This window comes from Neofelis nebulosa, chromosome 4 (assembly GCF_028018385.1).
Source record: "Neofelis nebulosa isolate mNeoNeb1 chromosome 4, mNeoNeb1.pri, whole genome shotgun sequence".
In the NCBI taxonomy this organism is placed as follows: domain Eukaryota; kingdom Metazoa; phylum Chordata; class Mammalia; order Carnivora; family Felidae; genus Neofelis; species Neofelis nebulosa.
The window spans coordinates 73,301,874-73,325,216 of NC_080785.1; the positions used below are offsets into that span (position 1 = coordinate 73,301,874).

Here is a 23,343-nt window from a genome sequence, read left to right on the forward strand (position 1 = left end):
GTGGTCATACACATACTTGCACAGTTGAACGATTTCATGATAAAAAAGCTAAAAGAAAATGATAGTACAATGTATCCTAAAATAGTGGAGAGAGGAATATATACATATATATTGTATATATATATGTGTGTGTGTGTGTGTGTATATATATGAGAGTGTATATATATATATATACATACATATACAATGGATCATAATAAAAAGAGAAAGAAAATACAGAGAAAACAGTAAATTTAAAAAAACACAAAATGAGATTGTGGAAGTAAGTTTAAATATATCAATAATCATAGTATTTGTAAAGAGAATAAACTCACTATTGAAAGACAGAGATCCTCAGATTTTTAAAAAAAATTTTTAACATTGGGGCGGGCGCCTGGGTGGCTCAGTCGGTTAAGCGTCCGACTTCGGTTCAGGTCACGATCTCACGGTCCGTGAGTTCTAGCCCCGTGTTGGGCTCTGGGCTGACGGCTCAGAGCCTGGAGCCTGCTTCCGATTCTGTGTCTCCCTCTCTCTCTGCCCACCCCCCCACCCCGTTCATGCTCTGTCTCTCTCTGTCTCAAAAATAAATAAACGTTAAAAAAAATTTTTTTTTTAATTTTTTTAACATTGTATTTTATTTTTTGAGAGAGAGTGACAGAGTGCAAGCAGGGGAGGGGCAGAAAAAGGGAGACACAGAATCTGAAGCAGGCTCCAGGCTCTGAGCCACCCAGGCGCCCCAGACTTTTTTAAGCCAGCCATGTAAGGCTTACAAGGGAAACAACTTAGACAAAAGGACACAAAAAGGTCAATAACGATAAAAGGATTTAAGAAATACCCAGCAAGTAATTTCCCAAGGGAGGCTATTGTGGCAATACTAATGATATATAAAATGGAACTTAAGGCAAAAGGCAATAATGAGGACAAAGAGAGACACTACATAATCTAAAAGACCATTTCACTAAGATTGAAAAGCCATGAATTTATGTGCATTTAACAGTGTATATACAGAAAGCAAAAAACCTGACAGAAGTATAATGAGATGGTGACAAACCACAATCATAGAGGAAGATTTTTACCTTATTTGTATCACAATGTAATAAAGTGAGTAACTCCCTCACGCCTCAAATCCTTAAGATATAGAAAACTTGGGACAACCAAATTCACACTTATATATAAGAACTCTGCAAAAACCAAAACCAAACCAAACCAAAGTATATTTTGTTTCTGTGTGCACATAGAACAATGACAAAAAGCTAGCATGGGCTGGCTTTTAAAAGAAGTTTCAACAAATTCCAAGTCACCATCACACAGATCACATTCAGTTGGCAAAATAAAATTAAATTAGAAAACAACAATAAAATAACAATTTTTAAGTACTAACATATCTTTGAAAACTTTTTTTTTTTAATGTACTCTTAAAATAAGGAGAAGGGACTCTCAGGTCCTATCAGTCCAGTGTCTAAAATAACTGATGTTAACTTTGAGTTGATGTTAAATTTGTTAAGGTCCACCCCAAACAACGGCAATAACATGTAAAATCCACTAGATGTCAGTGTTACCTTATATTTATTCTCAGTTGCCTGCATGGTGGAGTCCAATTACACAGACCGACCAGTCCAAAGAATTAGATTTCAGACGCGGTCCTAAGCCCCTTAGAGTTCACTCAAATATTTATAAATAATATTTGTAGTAAATAATTTTAAAGTGCTATACAAATGTAAATTTTTATCACACAATATTTTCGTAAATCTCTTTCTGTGTGCTTCCCATATTTTTTTAGCTTGCTAAAGCAGTTTGGTATAATTTTATAGGCCTTTAAAGAGACAAAGGCAAGACAAAAAGTATTTCCCATTGCTTTGGGAACGAAAAAATCCCTGTAAATTCTTTAATTCATAGATGGGCATAAAATGAGTTCCTCTTAGAAACAGCTTCTGATAAAAGTAATCCTAATATTAAAAGAGATCTTGAAAAACCATCTATTCTAACTGTCTGTATCTTAAAAACTGATAAACGGGTGAGTATTCTATTTTTAAGGCCTGCTGGGAAGGAAATCATCGGTCAGGAAGTTCTTCTTCCTGTCTAATCTAAATCCCTCCTGGTGAAGTATAATCCCATTTCCTTTAGTGTGAACCTTTCTGGTGAGGATGAACGAATAAACTGCCCATCATCCTCATGTAAAGAATAACCCTTTACATTCTAGAATACGTGTACGTTATACTCTACCCACCCCTTAACTGTGGGGGATACGTTCCAAGATCCCTGGTGGATGGCTGAAACTGCTGGTACCACTGAACCCTATATATGTTTTTTTCCTGTACATAGATTCCTATGATAAAGTTTAATTTATAAATTAGGCAAGGTAAGAGATTAACAGTAATAACTAATAATAAAATAGAACAATTACAACAATATACTATAATAAAGTTATGTGAAGGTAGTCTCCTTTGCTCTCAAAATATCTTATTGTACTGTACTCACCCTCCTTCTCGTGATGACACGAGATGATAAACTGCCTGCGAAGATGAGATGAAGCGTGGTGAATGACGTAGGCGTTGCGACAGAGCGCCTCAGAACGCCGACCATCTACTTCCGGACCATGGTTGCGGGTGGGAAACGGAAGCCGCAGAAAGCGGATCCGGGGATAAGCGGGGAATACTGAATGTGAGGCTCTCTTGAACTGTAAAGTGGATCTCAACAAGGCGAGCAGCGAACGAGCAACCGTCAGGTAAAGTAATAACAACCCCAAAGTTACCGTTGTCACAGAGACTAACAGAAGCCCTGTAATGTAGGGTCCTTGAAGTAAAGAGATGTGAGTTCTTATCTCCGCTCTACTCCACTAGCACTCTGGGTTACCTTAGAGGGTTGGATTAAATATAATCATGATTGAGGACTTACTATGAGCAAGGTGTTTTAATTAATCCTAATAACTCTTTTTTATGTTAATGTTTATTTATTTTTGAGAGAGAGCGTGAGCGGGGGAGGGGCAGAGAGAGAGACAGAATCCGAAGCAGGCTCCAGGCTCTGAGCTGTCAGCACAGAACCTGACGCAGGGCTGGAACTCACTAACCAACCGGGGGGTTGTGACCTGAGTTAAAGTCGGGAGCTTAACCGACTGAGCCACCTAGGCACCCCTAATTCTTACAACTGGCCCGCAAGGTAGGAGGAATTATTATCATCACTACCGTTATGGTTGTAATCATTTCCAAATGAGGAAACTGAGGTTTAGAAAGCTTAACTACTTTGCCTACAAGTACACAGCTGACTCCCAGGCTGTGCCTGTACAGTGTACCTCCGTTCTTCAAGTTATTCCAGCTTCACAGTGATGGGCTCTAAAAAGGGAAACATAACAATGGGAAGTGGGGGGTGGGTTTCCTTATCAAAGTCACTGCGCCTCCCCTAACCTTATCATGGGTAATTGAAAGTTAACGCTGTGTGTTAATATATGATGATCAGCTGTTCTGTTTCTACACTCGGGACAGAGATACTCAGAAGAAAGTAATATCTCCTTGTCAAGATCATTACAAATCAAAATGGTTACCAAGGGAAGTGGTGGTGTCTACTATTCCGTCTTTAAAAATAAAAAATAGGGGCGCCTGGGTGGCGCAGTCGGTTAAGCGTCCGACTTCAGCCAGGTCACGATCTCGCGGTCTGTGAGTTCGAGCCCCGCGTCAGGCTCTGGGCTGATGGCTCGGAGCCTGGAGCCTGCTTCCGATTCTGTGTCTCCCTCTCTCTCTGCCCCTCCCCCGTTCATGCTCTGTCTCTCTCTGTCCCAAAAATAAATAAAAAATAAAAATAAAAAGTTGAAAAAAAAATAAAAATAAAAAATATTCGCAATTGTTTGGGGTCAAATCTGGTCCTACCTGAAGTCATTCTTCCAAGTCCTGATCAATCATGAACGCTGATGATTAGGTGGTCCTTTGGCTCTGCAGTACAGATAACTGTTGTCTCCTTCCTTCCTTCCTTCCTTCCTTCCTTCCTTCCTTCCTCTCCTTGTCCTCCTTTCTTTTTGAAACAACCAGAGGTGAGGTGGGGCCAGGGAGAGCAGGTGATAGGGAAATGAATGAAGGTGATCAAAAGGCATAAACTTCCACCTATAAGATAAATTAAGTTCTTGGATGTAATCTACAGTGTGGTAACTATGAGTTGCTAAAAAAATAGATCTTAAAAGTTCTCATCACAAGGAAAAAAAAGTTTGTAACTATGTGAGCTGATAGATGTTAACTAAGCTTACATGGTAGTCATTTTGCAATACATACATATATCAAATCATTACATTGTACACCTTAAACTTATACAATGTTATATGTCAATTGCATCTCAAGAAAATTAGGGAAAAAATGTTAATTACAAAACAACCATACATTCATTGAGAAGAAAAATTAAAGTATAATAGGCATACAGAAAGTTAAAAAAAGGGGGGGGGCTCTGGGGTGGCTCAGTTAGTTGGTTAAGTGTCGACTTTGCCTCAGTCATGATCTCACGGTTGGTTCATGGACGGTTGGTTCATGGGTTCGAGCACAGGCTCTGTGCTGACAGCTCAGAGCCTGGAGCCTGCTTCAGATTCTGTGTCTCGCTCTCTCTCTCTGCACACCCCCCCCCCCCCGCTCATGCTCTATCTCTCTCTGTCTGTAAAAAAAATAACAAAATGTTAAAAAAATTATTTAAGAAATTTTAAAAAAAGATTAAAGTTCTCACTTGCCATCTTTCCACTCCCTTTCTCCAGGTGGTAACCACTGCTAATAGTTTGATGTGTATCCTTAGGGCATTCTCAATTCATTTACAAAGAAAAAGGAAGGAAAGAAGCAAAGAGAGGAATAAAGGAGTTATTTTTACAGAAATGAGATAATATCAGGGCACCTGGGTGGCTCAGTAGGTTAAGCATCTGACCCTTGATTTCAGCTCAGGTCATGATATCACAGTTTGTGAGATCAAGCCCTGTGTCAGACTCTGTCTTGGCAGCGTGGAGCCTGCTTGGGATTCTCTTTCTCTCTCTCTCTCTCTCTCTCTCTCTCTCTCTCTCTCTCTCTCTGTCTCTACCCCCCCCCCCCGTTTGCACGCTTGCATATGTTCTCTCTCTCTCTCAAAATAAATAAATTTTTTTTAAAAATGAGATATTATTATTCATGTTCTTCAATAGCCTAGTTCTTTCACACAAAAGTATCTCATACGCATTTAATATTTATGCTTTCTTTTAACAGCTGCACAGTATTTATTAACCCAGATGGCCATAATTTGTTAACCATGGCCCTATTGATAGACATTTAAATTGTCTCCAATTTGTTCTTATTCCAAGCCATGCTACAGTGAGATCATTGCCCACATATCTGTTGGCACTTTATGTGAATATTTCTAGGGACAAGGGGGAGAGCTGGGTCAAAGTTATAGCAATTTCTGTTTTGATAGGTCCTGTCAAAGTGTCTTTCGAAGTCTCTAAGAAGTTACATGTCTACCAGTTATTAGTTTAGGTTTGTTTTTTTTTTTTCTAATTCTTTATATGTATTAGAAACAATTCTTACTTCCACAAAACAAGCAAATAGAGGTAATGAATAGGGGCACCTGGATGGCTCAGTCAGTTATACCTCTGATTCTTGATTTGGGCTCAGGTCATGATTTCATGGTTCCTGAATTCAAGTCCCACATCAGGCTTTGTGCTGACAGCATGGAGCCTGCTTAGGGTTCTCTGTCTCCCTCTCTCTCTGCATCTCTCCACTTGTTCTCTCTCTGTCTCTCTCTCTGTCTCTCTCTCTCTCTCTCTTTCTCTCAAAAATAAAGAAACATTTGAAAAATGAGTAATGAATAGAGCATATACAAAGGCTTAAGGATTATCATTTAAGGATACTTTTACATCCTTCTTTCAATTTTTTATGAAATTGTGATTTTATCTCATAGAGAAAAAGTAGCAAGCATGAAGTTGGGTTTTTTTCTTGGCTTTTTTTTTTTTAAGACATTTTCTTCAGAGTAATTTCAGGTTCATAGCAAAATCAAGGGGAAGATACATAGATTTCCCATATACTCCCTGCCCAGTAGACTCTCCCATTGTCAATAGCCCCAACCAGAGTGTTACATTTGTTACAACTGATAAACCTACATTGACACATTATAATTACCCAAAGTCCATAGTTGACATTAGGGTTCACTCTTGGTGGTGTATTTTCTATGGGTTTGAACAAATGATAAATATCCATCATTATAAAGTACCCTTCCCTCCTCCCCAATCCCTGGCAACCATTAACTTTTTATTATCTGCAGAGTTTTGTCTTTCCCAGAATATTATATAATTAGAATCCTACACTGTGAGGCTGATTTCAGACTGCTTCTTTCACTTAGTAATATGTACTCAAGGTTCTCCCATGTCTTTTTGTGCCTTGAGAGCCCATTTAGTTTTAGTGTTAATTAATATTCTAGTTTCTGGATGTACCATAGTTTATTTATCCATTCACCTACTGAAAGACATTGTGGATGCTTCTAGGTTTGGGCACTTATGAATAAAGCTGCTATAATCACCTTTGTACAGGTTTTTGTGTGAGCATAAGTTTTCAGTTCCTCTGGGTAAATACCAAGGAGTGCAACTGCTGGCTCATATGTGAAGACTTGTTTAGTTTTGTAAGAAATCACCAACTATCTTTCCTAGTGACTGTACCATTTTTCATTCCCACCAGCAATCAATGAGAGTTTCTGTTGTTCCACCTCTTCCTTGCCATTTGGTATTGTCCGTGTTGTGGATATTAGCCATTCTAATAGGTATGTAGTGATAGCTCATTGTTGTTTTAATTTGCAGTTCTCTAGTGACATATGTGATATGGAACACCTTTTCAGGTGAATATTTGCCATCTGCCTGTCTTCTTCCATGAGGTATCTGATAAGATTTTTCTTATCCCACCTTTTAATCAGATTGTTTCCTTCTTCTTGAGTTTTAAGGGTTCTTTGTATATTTTGGATACAGTTCTTTATCAAATGTGTCTTTTGCAAGTATTTCCTCCCAGTCTCTGGCTTGTCTTCTTATTCTCTTGACGTTATATTTCACAGAGCATAAGTGCTTAATTTTAAGGAAGTTCAGCTTATCCATTATTTCTTTCATGGATCATGCGTTTGGTGTTGTATCCAAAAAATCGTCACCATACCCAAGGTCATCCAGGTTTTCTCCTATGTTATCTTTGGTTTTATCATTTCACATTTTACATTTAGGTTTTGACCCATTTTGAGTTAATTTTTGTGAAGGGTGTAAGATTTATCTAGATTCTTTTTTTTTTTTTTTTTTTTTTTTGGCATGTGGATGTCCATTTGTTCCAATACCATTGGTTGAACAGACTGCCTATTCTCCATTGTATTGCCTTTGCTCCTGTGTCAAAAATCAGTTGACTCTGTTTATGTGGGTCTACATCTGGCCTCTCTATTCTGTTCCCCTGATCTGTTTTTTCACTAACAGCACACTGTCTTGACTACTCTAGTTTTTATACTAAGTTTTAAAGCCAGGTAGTGTCCATCCTCCAATTTGTTCTTTGATGTTGTATTGTCTATTCTGGGTTTTATGCATCTCCATAAAAACTTTGTAATCAGTTTGTCAGTGTCCACAAAATAACTTACTGGAACCTTGACTGGGATTGCACTGAATCTCTAAATCAAGTTTGGGGAGAACTGATAATGTTGTGGGTTTTTTAAAAAAATTTTTTGAAGTAAAATTCATATACAGTGAAGCACACATATCTGAAGAGTACAATTCAATGAGTTTTGATAAATGTAATAGAGAATATTTGTATTACCTTAGAAAGTTCTGTTTCACCCACTTTCAGTAAATCCCAACCTCTATAATATTCTCATATACATTTTTTTTGTGGACATATTTTCAGTTCCTTTGAATAAGAACCTAGGAGTAGAATTACTGAGTGATAGCGTAGTTGTATATTTAACTTCATAAGACATTATAATATAGATGGTACCATTTTATATTCCACCTAACACAGTATGATAGTTTTAGGTATTCTATGGTCTCACCAAGATTTGGTATGAAATGATATATTGCTACGGTTTTAGTTTGCAAATCTCGACAGTGAATGATGTTTGAGCATTTATTCTTGTACATTTCTTTTGTGAAGTATATGTTGTAGTAGTGTTTTGTCCATTTTTAAATTCTTGTTTGAGTTTTACTTGTTGATTTGTAGTTATTTATGTATTCCCTATATAGCTCTTTTCTCAGATATACATATGCATTATATTTTCTCACAGTCTGCGCCTTATTGTTTTATTTAATTAATGGGTCTTTTAGATAAACAGAAGTCTTAAAATTTTGATAGTCCAATTTATAAATATCCCTTTTATGTTTAATGTTTTTGTCTCCTAATAAGAAATATTTGCCAACCCATGATCTCAAAGATATTATATTCTCCTATGCTCTCTTCTAGAAACTTACTAGTTTTAGATTCTAGGTTTGGATCTAAAAACATCTCAATTAATACCTGTGCGTGGTGTGAGGTGGGAGCTATGGTTCATATGTTTCAAAAGGTTTATCCAATTGTTCCTATACTATCCATTAGCATAAAGGCATTACTCCCTTATTTTTTATTATCATTTTAATGTTTATAGGACCCATGGTATTATTCTCTATTTCATTCCTGATATTGGTAATTCATGCTTCTCTTTTCTTCTTGATCAGCCTTGCTAGGAGTTTGTTAATTTTATTTAATCTTTTCAAAGAAACGTCTTTTGGCTTTTATTAATTTCTTCTATTGTTTTGTATTTTATCAATTTCTGCTCTTTAAAAAATGGTTTTATATACAGAAATTATATATATGGCCTAATTTCTTCTTTTAGAGCAATTTAAAGTGAAATCTTACATCATTGGTTTTATATCATTGGTTTTAAATGATATCAAAATATCATTTAATGTGCCCACTTCGGCAGCACATATACTAAAATATCGTTTAAAGTTTATTCCCTCTAAACACCAATTTAACTGCATTCTGCAAATTTTGATACGTTATATGTTCACGATCACTTACTTTTAAATGGTTTCTGAGATGCCTGGGTGGCTCAGTTGGTTAAGCGTCTGCCTTCAGATCAGGTCATGATCTTGTGGTTAGCGGGTTTGAGCCCTGCATCAGGCTCTCTGCTGTCAGCATTGGGCCCACTTTGGATCCTCTGTCCCCTTGTCTCTCTGCCCCTCCCCCACTCATGTTCTCTGTCTCTTTCAAAAAATAAACATTAGGGGTACCTGGGTGGCTCAGTCGGTTAAGTGTCCGACTTTGGCTCAGGTCATGATCTCATGGTTCACGAGTTTGAGTCCCGCGTGGGGCTCTGTGCTGACAGCTTGGAGCCTGGAGCCTGCTTCCGATTCTGTTTCTCCCTCTCTCTCTGACCCTCCCCCCATTTATGCTCTGTCTCTCTCTATCTCAAAAATAAATAAACGTTAAAAAAATATTTAAAAAAATAAACATTAAAAAAAATGTTTAAATGGTTTCTAATTTTCCTTTTTTATTTTTCCTTTGAACCACAGTTCCTTTTGCAGTCTTCAGGGTTCTTAGTGTTGTTAAGTTCTACTATAACTCCACTGTGTAAGGAAATAACTTTGTAAAATTTCAATCCTTTGAAATTTGAGACTTATTTTATGGCCCAACATACAGCCTATCCTGATGAATATTCTATGTGTGCTTGAAAAGAACATGTGTCCTGAAGTTTGGGGGTATAGCATTTTATAAAAGTCCATTAGGTCAGACTGGTTGATGATGTTCAAATCTGCTAGAGTCTTGATTTTTCATCTAGTTTTTCTATCAGTTACTGAAACCATGATGTTCAAGTCTCTAACTGTGATTGTGGATTTATTTCTTTCCTTGGTTCTGTCAGTTTTTGCTTCATGTATTTTGAAGCTGTTGTTAACTGCGTAAACATTTATGATTATTATGTTTCCTATTGAAATGAACATTTTATCATTATGGAATGCCTTTAAGTTCTAGTCATTCCCTTTGCTCAAAGCCCACATTTATGTTGGGTTAATATAGCCACACCGTATTTCTTTTGCTTAGGGTTTGCATGAGTATCTCCTCACTTTTATTTTTAATCTATTAGTCTCCTTGTAGCTCTTATAGATTGCATATTCTTGAATCTTGCTTTTTTATGCTATTTGCCATAATTTTAATTGGTGTTTAGTTTATTTACATTTAATATTGATATAGTTGAACTTAGGTTTACCATTTTTCTATTTGTTTTCTATTTGTTCCATCTTTTTTCCTTTGTTTTTCCTTCCTTATGCTATTTGGGTTAATCACATATTTAGAATATTCATTTTAATTTCTCTGTGGATTTAAACTCTACCTTTTTGGATTTTTTAAGGTATTTTCTAGGTATTTTACAATGCATTCTTAACTTACTGTGGCCTACCTAGTAGAGTGAATATTTTACTCCTGCATGTAAAATGTAAAAATCTAGCAACAGTAAAATTCTATTAATGCCCAGTCACATATATATGCATGTATTGTAAATAGTAAAATACAGTGTTATAAACTTTGCTTTAAACAGTGAGCTCTTTTTTTTAATTGGAAAGAAAATATTTTACACATATCCACTTTTGTGTAACAATTTCTGGTGCTATTTATTGCTTCTGTTGATCTGAGTTTGTACCTGCTATCATTTCCATTTAGCCTGAAAATTTTTCTTTGACATATCTTTAGGAAGTCAGACTTTACCTTCATTTCTGAAGGATATTTTTGCTGGATATAGAATTCTAAATGCACTGAATTTATCTTTCAGCACTTTAAAGATGTTCAGTTGTTTCTGTTGAAAAGTCAGTGATAATCACTCTCCCTTTATGTGATGTCTTTTTCCTTTGACAACTTTTCAACTGGTTTTCAGAAACTTGGCTTAATTGTGCCTAGATGTGGTTTGTTGTTGTGGGGTTTGTTTGTTTGTTTGTGTATTTGGGGTTTTTTTTTTGTACTTACCTTACATGGGTTTGCTGAGCTGCTTGGCTCTATAACGACGTTTTCTACCAAATTTGGGAGATTTTCATCTATTTACTAATTTATTTTTCTCTTTCATTTTCTCTCTCCTCTTCTTCTGAGAACCCAATTAAATGATTTTTAGATTGACATTTTCCCACAGGACCCTGAAGTTCTTTTCACATACTTGTAAAACATTTTTTTCTGTCTGTTCTTCAGATTGGATAGTCTCCACTGATGTCTTCAAATTTCCTGAATCTTTTTACTACTCTTAAGCCTATCTGTTGAATTTGGTTTTAAATATTATACTTTTCAGTTCTATAATTTCCATATCTTTGCTCTAATTCCCTACATGTCTGCTCATTATGATTATCTTATTACAAATATATAATAGCTGCGTTAAAGTCTTTCATACATCTGAGTCATCTTGTGTCATTTACTATTTGGTCACGTTTTCTGTTTCTTCATATGTCTAGTAATTGTTTAATGTATACTAGACATTGTAGAAGGTTCCTTATAGACTCTGGTTTTTGTTATTTTCCTCTGAATAGTAATGAATTTTGTTCTAGTTGGTAGTTACATTATTGGCTGATCACCCTGCACCCTGAACTTGTAGAGACTAGGTTTGATGCTTTGATGGAGTCCATTTCAGTTTTGTCATTAGTCCCAGGGCAAATCTCTTAAATATGATATCTAGTCTCTATGTCTAAAGCACGACTTTTCTAAAGTTTAAGTAAAAATCTTGAGAAATCACCAAGCTCCTCAAACTTGGCAGGACTCCGATTCTAAAGTCTGTCTCTATGCAGTGGGCAGAAGCTGGAATCTGTGTTCTATTCTTTCAGTGTCCTGGCTGTAGTTTTCCACAGGGCAATTTGGAATCTCCCCTGCACATGCATAGTTCAGAGGTCAGGCAAGGATTTGAAAGGATGATATAAGTAGTTTTGAGGCCTATTCCCTGCATGGTCCCTCTTTCTGGGATTTTTACCCCTTAATTTCCAGTCACTATGATAGCTCCCAAACTTCATCCTCTGAACCCTCAGGCCAATAAGACTATGACTTTCTGTTTGAAGTGAAGTTGTCTTGTCCCAGGTGGACTCTAGAGCATCCTTGGGGAAACCCATAAACATATTGATCTTATCCAGAATGGTTCCTTATTTCAAGGATCAAATTTCCTCTGGTTTCTGCCTGCTTTGGTCTCTGTCCAATATGTTTAAATAGCTGTCCTTTAATATTTTGTCTAGAGCTTATAATTGCTTTCTATAGGAAGGATAATCTGATACTTGGTACTCCATTATGGCCAGAACTACAACATATAACTAAAACTTCTGCATCTGATTTCACCTAAGAGCTGCCTTTCTTTACTTGCAGCAAAGATTGTAGCAGTTTGAAATTTGAGATGAGCCTTTCATTTTTCAATCAGTGGTTTCCACTTCTAGATCATCATTGCTTTACCAAAAGGTAGATGCTCCAAACAGAGAAACAAATGGTTGCCTTTCTTGAGACAATCTCAAGAGAAGTATCAAGTCTGCTTTTGCTTAATTTAGTATGTGTAATAGGAAGCAGCTTAGGACCATCACCTTCTAAACTCTTCAGCTGAAAGATGCGAGTTTACTGTCCATGTGGCCTCTCCATTTTACAAATAATCCTTTGAAAACATCTCTGTGACTGACCATTCATGTAAGTAAGGGAAATCTTTGTTTTAATTTTATTGAGTATGTAGACAAATCAAGGGAAGGAGAGCCAGATAAAAGAATGTAGTAAGCTGGGAAATATTGGGTGTTTACTTTGTAGGATGTGGTTTCGAGATTCCTGGTTGGAATGGCCCATACCATAAGAGTTCCGGGTGGGTGCCATGCCACACAGGAAACAATTGTACCCTGCCCCTGGGAGTAAGCCAGAGAGCTAACAAATTCAGTGTGCATTGAAATGCTTCATCAACAGGCCTTCTGCAGGGCCTGCCCTCTCTGCTGGGTCACTGACCTTTATAAGTGCACAGTCATGGCCACCGCCTGACAGACATGAAAAGAAGACAGACAATGGACGAGAAGGAGACATGCACAGAGGGGGAAAATGCACTCATTCAAGGGATTTACTGGTCAGGGATGTCATGTCCTATGTCCAGCTCCAGAATGCAAGTGACGGTATTTAAACCATGCATATCAGGCCAAAGAAATATAAATGATTTTTATTAACATAAAATATCTCTGAGAATCATGATCAGTTTTGTGGTAGCATAAAAAAAGGTAGAAAGTTGTTCATTGCTATAAAATTTTTTTACCAACTTCTAAAAGCTGTAGATCATTAAAATTGATTAGAGTGTCATACAGCGTGATTTCAAAGGCATTCCAGACTCCAAAGACAGCATCATATGGTAGCTTGAAAGTGGGGGAAAAAATGAATTTGGGTCCTGAGTTTGTCACAAAGTAGTATAACCTTTGGTCACTTACTGAAAACCCTCATTCTTTGTATTTAGTGCGTGTTCTTATAGTAAAATGATCCAATTTCCCTAATATTTTAGGACATCTGTTTGTTACTGTCCTGTTGCATTCTCAGATGACTTATACAACTTCTTGTTCAGGAAATTTAAAAATCATATTAACACAGTGAGTTTCAAAACAAGCTTCTGGAACCCTAAATTTTTCCTCATTCAACAAGAGGCCCTACTGTTATTTTACATATTAGAATTCCACGTAGGCCTATATTTATCTTCATTTTATTTTTTATGTATTTTTTTAATGTTTATTTCTTTTGAGAAAGAGAGCGAGAGTGCTCAAGCAGGAGAGGAGTAGAGACAGAGGGAGAGAAAGAATCCCAAGCAGACTCCGTGCTGTCAGCGCAGAGCCTGATGTGGGGCTCGAACTCATGTACTGGTGAGATCATGTCCTCAGTTGAAATCGAGTCAGACACTTAACCAGGTCACCCCGGTGCCCTTAAAATTTTCCTCATTCAGTAAGATGCCCTAGTGTTATTTTACATATTAGAATTCCAGGTAGGCCTGTATTTATTTTTATTTTATTTTTTAAGGGAATCCACTACTAGGGGAAAAAAAACATTTGAAAACCCATTCTCAGGGATGTTCTTTGTACTTCCAAAGGCCTATAATTCCTGTAGTGAAAAAGGGATGCAAACATTTGTACCTTTTATTGATTAATTTTCAGAGGCTTCTATCGGTGGTAATAAATTACACAGCTGTACTATTCTTGGCCAAAATACTATTCTGATAGAAAAATGATGCACTATCAATGCATATAGGGAGAGACACGTGTTCTGAGGAGCCTAGTCTGGAACAGGAGCCCTGTGTTAGATTGCCTTTACACCCGTTCCCACTACAGAGACAGTTCTCATAGAGTGGTGTTGTCAGCTGGTTCTCCACATTTCATGGTCTCTAAGTGCATGTAACCACCCTCATCTGGTTACCTTAGCCTAGGGGCATCTCAAAAATGGCATCTTGCCTGGGATTCCACCCCTAAGTGCCTAACAACCCATCTTGATTCTTGGAGAGCTTCTCTCAATGATCAGTTATTCAGGGAAAGTGATCTAATTTTAACATTAACTGAACCCAAACATAATCATGTGCATATGTCTGCAGAAAGAACAAGCATATGATGCATTTTAAAGCCAAATACAAGCGATTCTATTATTGATCATCAAGGAGTAATCTTTCTTACTACCCCCTTCTACAAATACAAGGTAACTAAAGAGGTAAAGCGTGTGAACAATCTGCAAGTGGGTTCCTAAATCCAAAGCACATAGCTGATATTCACAGTAGCTTTGACTCAAGAACCTACTCCCATATGAGGTGGTAATTCTTTTTATTTCCAATATGCAAAAATAAAGAAATTTAGTTCTGGAAAGGATGACATCAAAGCTCATTTTAAGTCTCTGCTAAAGAGACTGAGCTCTCTATTACTTGGCAATCAAGAAGAATGAAATCTTGCCATTTGCAACTGTGTGGATGGAACTAGAGGGTATTATGCTAAGTGAAATTAGTCAGAGAAAGACAAATATAATATGACTTCACTCATATGAGGACTTTAAGATATAAAACAGATGAACATAAGGAAAGGGAAGCAAAAATAATATAAAAACAGGGAGGGAGACAAAACATAAGAGACATTTAAGTATGAAGAGCAAACAAAGGGTTACTGGAGGAGTTACGGGAGGGGGGATGGGCTAAATGCGTAAGGGGAATTAAGGAATCTACTCCTGAAATCACTGTTGCACTATATGCTAACTAACTTGGATGTAAATTAAAAAAATTTTTTTTAATAAAAAAGAAGAGACTGAGCTCTCTGTGACAGAACAGAAGTGTCTGATTAAGGATTATGGTGAAAGCCTTTTCATCTTCTGAAAGAAGAGAGTGATACTTCCTTGTTAGTCTCTTTGTGGTTGGAATAGCCATTCCCAGGGCTTCATGAGAAATACTGGAAGAGCAATCATTGTGTTTAATATATTTACTCCCCAAATACAAAGACCCTATAGGAGCATTTATTCTGTTGCATGAAGACTCTCGTAACATTCATGTAGCAAGAAATATCACAGTCATATACTGGACATTTGACACAATTAGGTTTTTTAGGTACATTTTTAGTTTGTTCTTGATTTCTCTATTCCTTTTTTGATTTCTTTATTCCTGAAGTTTTTCTTGCTGGCACAGAGGGGGAGCCACATTTAAATGTAATGGAGAGCACTGTTAGAATTCTGAGGGAAGTGAGTGTGCTAACCCCACCCACGTCATGAAGAGAAGCTTCCTCTGTGAGGTGGGATTTAAGTCATATTAATTTGTCCCAGACCACACCAAAATTAAGCTGTTCACATCCAAAACATTCCATGAATTCAGTTGCGAGGAGGAATTTGTTCAGCCATGTTATGGATTCATATTTCTCTCCTCTCCCAAGAAGGTCTGGGTGTCCTTATAAGGGAGAACGCCTCTGTTTCCCACAGTGTGGAGAGCTAAATAAATACTCTCTCACAGTCAATGCAGAGGTAACTTTTTTTTTAATGGATTAAAAAAAAAAAAAAAGCAGTTCTGAGAGCCCATCACTGTTTCAGCATCCCCATTCAGAGAGGGGGCTTTTGTCTCTCTCTCAGTGGGAGCTGCCATTTTAATGGGGCCTCCAGCGGGGCCTAGTTTGATGATGTGAAGTAGGCCTGGAAGAATTGAGGACTTTTTTTTAATTTAGATTTTGGTTAATTTAACTATACTAGCTTTCAAATGAACTGAAATTTTAAAAGTAAATACATGGTAAGTGTCCCTCAAAAGCTGCTGCCAGATAATTTCAACCATTTCTCATTTCTGAAGCTCTCTCATGTGAAAACCAATCCCTTGAAGTTCTAACAGGCATTAGGGCACCCCCCTCCCATCTATTTGCAAAAGTGAAAATCAAGAGTGTTCATTCTTAAAAATAGACCTACAGTAAACACACACACTTGGACGCAAGTATGCACTAAGTGCTAGATGAAAGCATCTTCCGAAAATTGCTTTTAGCTGATTGGTGATGCCAAGCCAGAATTGGGATGACTTTGTGGTAATTCTGGGGTTTCCCTGTGGCCTGAGTCAAGAGCACAAAGGTACATGGAGTACTCCCCAGCTCCATAGCCTCAGGAGTGCCAAAGCTACTCCCGTGCCCCACGTGGGGGATTCCAACCTCCCACAACACACTTTCTAGATAAAAGTATTGTTCTCAGTAACAAGTAGAGTCTATAGAGCCAAATGGGCTGTGGGCCGCTTTCTGCAGGCCTTGGCATCAGACCTGCCCTCCCCTGGCTCACCCCAAGGCCTCAAGGCCACACACTGGCTGCTCCTGGCAGCTGTGCACCCAAATGGCAACCACTGGAATGTGTTTTATGTTCCTGAGTCTCTGCCAGGCTGGCCTCCGGGGAAGGCGCTTCCCTGGCCTTGCCGGTTCCAGTGCTAGGCTGTGGCAGCAGGCAGCACTGATGTGAAATCAGTTTACAGATGAGCCTTTCACCCTTAAAGGAACTGTCTGCCTACACAAATTCTGGGCAGGAGGTACACACTGAGCTCCTTTATAGGGCTATAGGACCACAGCTCTCTCGCCTAGATTTCTCTAGTAACTGACTTACTGCATGGGCCTGCTATACCATCCCAGTACCAGGAGCGCGTGTGTGTGTGTGCATGCGTGTGTGTGCGTGCGCACACGCGTGCAGGTGCACGCACACCTGCACACACATACAGGTATGTGAGCTCATGTTCATACATAAAGGGGCTCACTGTTTGCAGAGATGAATGAATGGATGAATGAATGAATTGTTTAAAAATATAGTTGACACATAATGTTACATCAGCTTCAGGTGTACAACACTGTGATTCAACAACTCTAATCTCTAATTTTTTTAATGCTTATTTATTTTTGAGAGAGAGAGAGACAGAGCATGAGCAGGGAAGGGGCAGAGAGAGAGGGAGACACAGAATCCAAAGCAGGCTCCAGGCTCTGAGCTGTCAGCACAGAGCCTGACGCGGGGCTCGAACTCACGAATGGTGAGATCATGACCTAAGCTGAAGTCAGACACTCAACCAACTGAACCACCCAGGAGCCCCTCAACAATTCTATATACTATGTTGTGCTCATCACAAATGTTGTCACCATCCATCACCATGCAACACTACTACAATGTCATCAACTATATTCCCCGTGCTGTACCTTTTATTCCTGTGAATGAATGAATTCTTAAAAAGAGGATGGAAGAACTGATACATATCTGAAGAAGCAAATATCTGGGAAAGTGCAGCAGGCCCATATGTGATTTTATAATATATCTATCCATCATTCCATTATTGAGGAATTTACATAAGATATCTTATGGTCAAGCAACCAACAAACAAGAAAGCACTCCTTGATTAAGTTGGAAGGGGGAGAGAAAAAAAACAAAGAAAAATTATCCCTGTGATATCATTTGAAATTCAGCTTTGCATTTTTCTCAGTAATTGTGTTCCCAGTAGCTGGGGGATGAGACTGGGACTGGAAAAACCCATCAGTCTTAGTTCTGCGCCTCTCAGAAGTGACTGTGAAGTCCTGCAGGCAGTCTGTAATTTGTGTTTGTTTCACACATGAAGTTCTAATTCTTCATATGTAATAAAATTTGGTATCATGTCATTCACTGGCAAGTTGGTCCAAAGCTGCTCCTGCCTGCTGGTGTAGCCCTTTGGAATATAAAAGTTTGAGACCTTCCACCACCAAGAGCTTGGATGATGATAAAAAATCATTTTACCTCTTTTTGCCTTTTCTATGCTACAAAGAGAAAATGACAATGGCAGATCCACGACGCTAGGAAACATCTGAGCCTGAGAGAAAAAGTCAGGCACTGCAGACCCAGTTTTACACATACTTCATTTTTGGAGAAGGCATGTAACAGTGGCCCTCCACTTAAAACATACAATCTTGACAGCAGATATGCTCTAACTTCAAAAACAAAAAATTAAATTATAAATGTATTACCTTCTTGTAAAACAAGAATACAATCCAGAAATGTTTAGAATAAAAAGTGTACATTACCCTCATTCCTTCTCCCCAGAAATTATCACTTACAAGGCTATGAGTATCCTTACAGTAATTCCATACATGCACATAATATATATGTATCTATAATGTGTACGTGTGTTACATACACATGTAAAAGGAAATAGATACTTAATATATCTACATAGAGGGGATCTATTCTCTTTCAAAGGATCTTGTTAAATATATTGTTCCTCTTTTCACTCAAAAATGTATATCAGGGACAAGTTTTCATGCCAATATATACATTTTTATGTGGGTCTATAATATTCCAGAATATCAACGAATTGTGATTTATTTAGTCCTTCTTAAACTTATGGTTATATCAGTTATCCCAGTTTTTTTCAGTAATACAAAAATGCTATGGTAACTGTTCTTGCATATATATCATCAATTTTAAGCATGCCATATTTGGATGCAGCTGCACTGCGCAAATTTGTCGATTGAGCAGGCAGGAGTGAAATATGGGTGTTGCATAAAGTATAAATCTGCAAGCTGCAAAGCAGTGAGTTGCTACTGGCTTATAGAAACAGTAGACTCATTAAAAGTTGCATTTAGGGGGACACCTGGGTAACTCAATCAGTTAAGCCCAGGTCAGGACCCGTGCTTCGTAGTTCGAGCCCTGCGTCAGGCTCCGTGCTGATAGCTTGGAGCCCAGAGCCTGCTTCAGATTCTGTATCTCTCTCTCTCTCTCTCTCTCTCTCTCTCTCTCTCTCTCACTCTCACTCTCTCTCGGCCCCTCCCCTGCTTGCACTCTGTCTCTCTGTGTCCCAAAAATAAATAAATAGTAAAAGTTGCATTTAGGTATAAATGTATTATTTTTCATAGTCAAGAGACTGTTCTCACAATGTCTTCATAAGAGAATATATCTGTAGGCATGCAGAGCTGTCTCCAGCTTTACAACTAAAGGAGGTGTGGAATTGGCTCTACCCTATAACTTTGAGATAATGAGAAGGGCAGGAATAGGCATAGGATTCCCTGCAGCTGAAAAGACCACTGTTTGCTACAATACAACCTATAGCTGTATTTGTCTCCATTATTCAATGCCTGAATTTGAAAATTACAATTTATTTTTCCTGCAGTTTGATATCCTCTCTAGTCTACCTTCTTTTATTGTATATTCTTTTTGAAAACCCCTCACGCCTTTATTAACTGGATCTAGAGTCATCCTTTATTCATTCAATTATTGATATACATCAGGATACACTAGAGCTCAACAATCTCCAGTACAGCAGGAAAAAGTAATCACCATTCACCATCTGGGCCAATGAGCCCTTTTTATTAATTCATTTTTTAATATTTTTAAGTCATTTACAAATAATTTATAGAAATAAAGGGATAGTAAAATACAGATTGTATTTAAAATTTTAATAAGAATTTAAACATAGCAAATTCAAATTTATATTCCATATTTTCCTATTTTTGAAAGTATACGTGCTCCAGATAGGCAGTATCTTAAAAATCCAACTAACTGTCCATCACCTGTCATGCAGGAGCCTGGATCATTTCTATACTATAAATACTGATTTTGGATTTTAAACACCTCTTCAGTAGGCTTTAGCTTCTCATCATTTCTGGTTTGTGTAGTGTTTGGCATTATCAAAATGTAATACAGTTCTGGAACATACATCTAAGATGAAATCGGGCCATCACATTAGTTTCTGCACTGGAAAGAAATGGAAATTAACTGGTTATTGTTTGCACATTCTTGAAACCAAGTGTCATGTATTTCCAGGAATCATCCAGAATCTTACAGTGCTTAGCAGTTTTAGTTTGGGTATGGGTATGAGTACAAAGTTTTAAGTTTCAGTGAGCCTCCTGCTATAAGAAGTATGTGAACGTTAATGCCCACTCTTTTCCCAGTGAAGAGTTCTGATACCAACTTTAGCAGCATTGCCAGTATAAATGTTTATAGGGCCTTCAGGAGCCTACAACATGCAGGTAACCAGGTCCTGAGCATGGTCTCTCTCATTCATATGGGAATTTCTCATGGTAATCAGAGTATCTTGCTCCTTGCTGCTACACCAAAAGCTTGTTATTCTCTTTATTTGTTGCTCTTTGCCCACCCTTCTCCTTTTTTTTTTTTTTTTTTTTTCCTTGCAACCCAAGATTCAGATCGTTAAGGGATTTGGTGGTTTTGTCATACAAAGGTGATTCAAACTCCCTTCACAACCAGACCAATTGCTTCCATGGAATAACTTCATCCACATCATTTGCAGACTGTAAATCATCAGGGAATGAACTATAAGCCATTTTCAGATAAAAGTCAAAATCTAAACTGCCAAGATTATTAGCCATAGAGTCTTTGTACTGCCACCTGGCCTAGTGAACAAAACTCTAGGCTGGAGGTACAGATGCTGCTTCTTCCTTCCACTAGGCAGATGACTTTGACCCACTCTCTCAACCTCTCTAAGCATCAGTTTCCTATCAGTAAAACAAGCATAAAATCTACCTCACTGGGTGATGTCAATGATTAAATGAGATTAAAAGAGAAAAAGCTCTATAAACGTGCCTACCACAGTGCCTGGTCCACTGTAGGAGGAGTTATTAGTGTTAACGAAATCTAAATCCTTTGAAAAAATATATCGAAAATAAAAAAACTACATATTGCACAAAATTATTAGCCCTTCCAAACCTCCAAGATTTTAACTTACAGTAAAAGATTATTTGCTTATAAAAATCCCATTTTAAGTGAAATATGCTTTTATACAAAGTAACTGGTAAAAGTTTGTTCATAAGTAATTTTGTGAATATTTATATAATTTCATTAGGTTTTTGTAGATCCTAGTTTAATAATAGAGGGAAAAGGAAGTACATGCATTTGATTACTGAAGGAGAAGAGAATTTTTCCAATTAAGTTCTTAAGAGCCAATTTTCATTTTCCAGAATATACATTTTTATGGAATGACTCTAGGCCTGAGTCAGATCATAAAGGCATGGTTTACTGAATTTTAGACCCAACTACTTTGGGGAGCTGGTGTGCAATCTTGAATTTCAATCAAGGGAGCATTTGAAATTAGGGCTGCTTATGTGTGATTGTTCTCATCCTGTTGGAATGATCTTTTACTTAGAATTTAAGTTGTTCATTTAATCTTTCCCTTTTAATCCATTTTTCACTACCTTTCTTCCTAATCCCCCTAAAGCTCTGTTCTCTATTTCCCATACTACACAGTCACCAGTATTTGAAATCCCATTATCATTTTTTGGTTTGTTAGATTCAAAGTTCCACAAGTACAGAGATTTTATCAGCTTCTAATACTACTATACATATAGTGAGGACTTAACACAGTACCTGACATAAAGTAGGTGTCCAAAATGAGTTCGTTGAATGAATGAAACACTTTTTTAAGTTTGTTACCATGATTTAATAATGCAAATACCTTCAGTAGTAACATAGTCTGCAAATCCATCACTAGAACCTTAACGGACTCAAAGTATTTAGATAGATGTCCACTGTATGCCACAACTATGCTAGTACCTTAGGCACAATGCACTTAACAGCTATGATAAGTAATTGCTTTTCTGAGATCAGGTTTTATCTGGGGGAAGGGAAAGGATGTATCTAGGACACAGGGCATCTTGGAAGGGAGAATTCTATAAGGGAAAACCAATAATAATAATGGCTTTCATTTACTGCGTTCTAACTGTAGAGCAGACATTATCTCATTCAACCTTTATGCCAATACTATGAGATTATTTCCATTTGACAGATAAAAAAATTGAGGCTTATAGGTGTTAAGGAACTTCCCCAAGGTCATGCAGCAAGGCTAAGCTTTGAAACCGTTTTCTTACCCCAGAGCCTTGTTTCTGGTCACAGTGCTTCTGGCCTTTTCTTCCACAGGCAGGTTCTTGGGATAGGGTGAGGTGGGGGTAGAAGCAAAGGGAAATGTGAGCTGGTGGTGCCACCAGACCAGCCTCATCTATATCATAATGTTGTTTAGAGTAGGCTTTGTTCAGGAGGAAAGGTAACTAATATTCATAGAGTTTCATTATCCAATTTTACTCTTTCTTACTAAAAGTTCCTTGGGACAACACAGGATCCTAGACAACATTCCCACTCTTAGAGGCTCATAGCTGAACCCTAGAATGTGTGCAGGAAATACCAGATATCCCAAGATATAGATCTACTTTAGCAAGTATGCATCAGCCATAATGTGAGAATCTTAGGTTCTCTACGTCTGAAGTTAACTCAACTGCTTACCTCAGCTGTTTCCCAGTCTTCTGAGAAAGAAGTGGCAAATGCTAGAAAGCTACATGTATGACGGAAGTGAGTACAAGGTGTCTCATGCTGTCTACACAGATTATGGGACTTCAAATCAGGCCAGTAAATGCCTGCATATGATAGAAAACCCCAGAGGCAGAGACGTCTGACTTTCCACACAGTGGGATATAGATGTATTAGCCATGTCTAATGAACCAGTAGAGCTGGTCTCAGGAATTCGTTTGTGAGAGGGTTTGTGTCTGAAGAACCAGAGAGAGTGGGCTTTTAGAGGGAGAATGCAGAGAATAATGTGATGTATGTCATTGATTCTAGCTCCTGACATCAGCCCCCATAGACTCATGTTTGAGACCTGAGGAGGCAAAACCTGATGGAAGAATTTTCCTGAGAAGCTCTGTGAGGCTGGAGGCAGGTCCCATAATGCCTGGGACCTGGTGACCAAGTAGGACAGACAGGTAGGAAGAACTATTCTCTCCATATTGGGGTTAGCCACAGCAGCATTCTCCTTCAGAGAGCTCTGGGTGCTGCATCCTGCCCTGGGCATGTTAAGGATTGGCAGCTTGAAAAGCTCTGAAGGACCTCTATCCCAGACAAAGGCATCAGTGCCCACAGGTGGGCAGTGGCCATGGAATGGTGGCACCATCCAATGCCTTCAGAGGTGGCTGAAACCAACAGAGAAGCTATAGAAATATCACAT

The 23,343-nt window shown here is 38.0% G+C and overlaps 1 long non-coding RNA gene across 3 annotated transcripts in view; it reads left to right on the forward strand.

Annotated features, from left to right (window-relative positions):
* The first annotated feature begins 2,498 nt into the window (after positions 1 to 2,498).
* The window catches only part of LOC131509403 (uncharacterized), a 165,736-nt gene continuing 144,891 nt past the window's right edge, over positions 2,499 to 23,343 (forward strand). The window contains exons 1-2 of one of the 3 annotated variants that reach the window (XR_009260471.1): positions 2,499 to 2,704; positions 22,962 to 23,101. This is a non-coding gene — a long non-coding RNA (uncharacterized LOC131509403). The remainder of the gene's footprint in view (positions 2,705 to 22,961; positions 23,102 to 23,343) is intronic. The other 2 variants (XR_009260472.1, XR_009260470.1) reach the window with 2 other exon arrangements.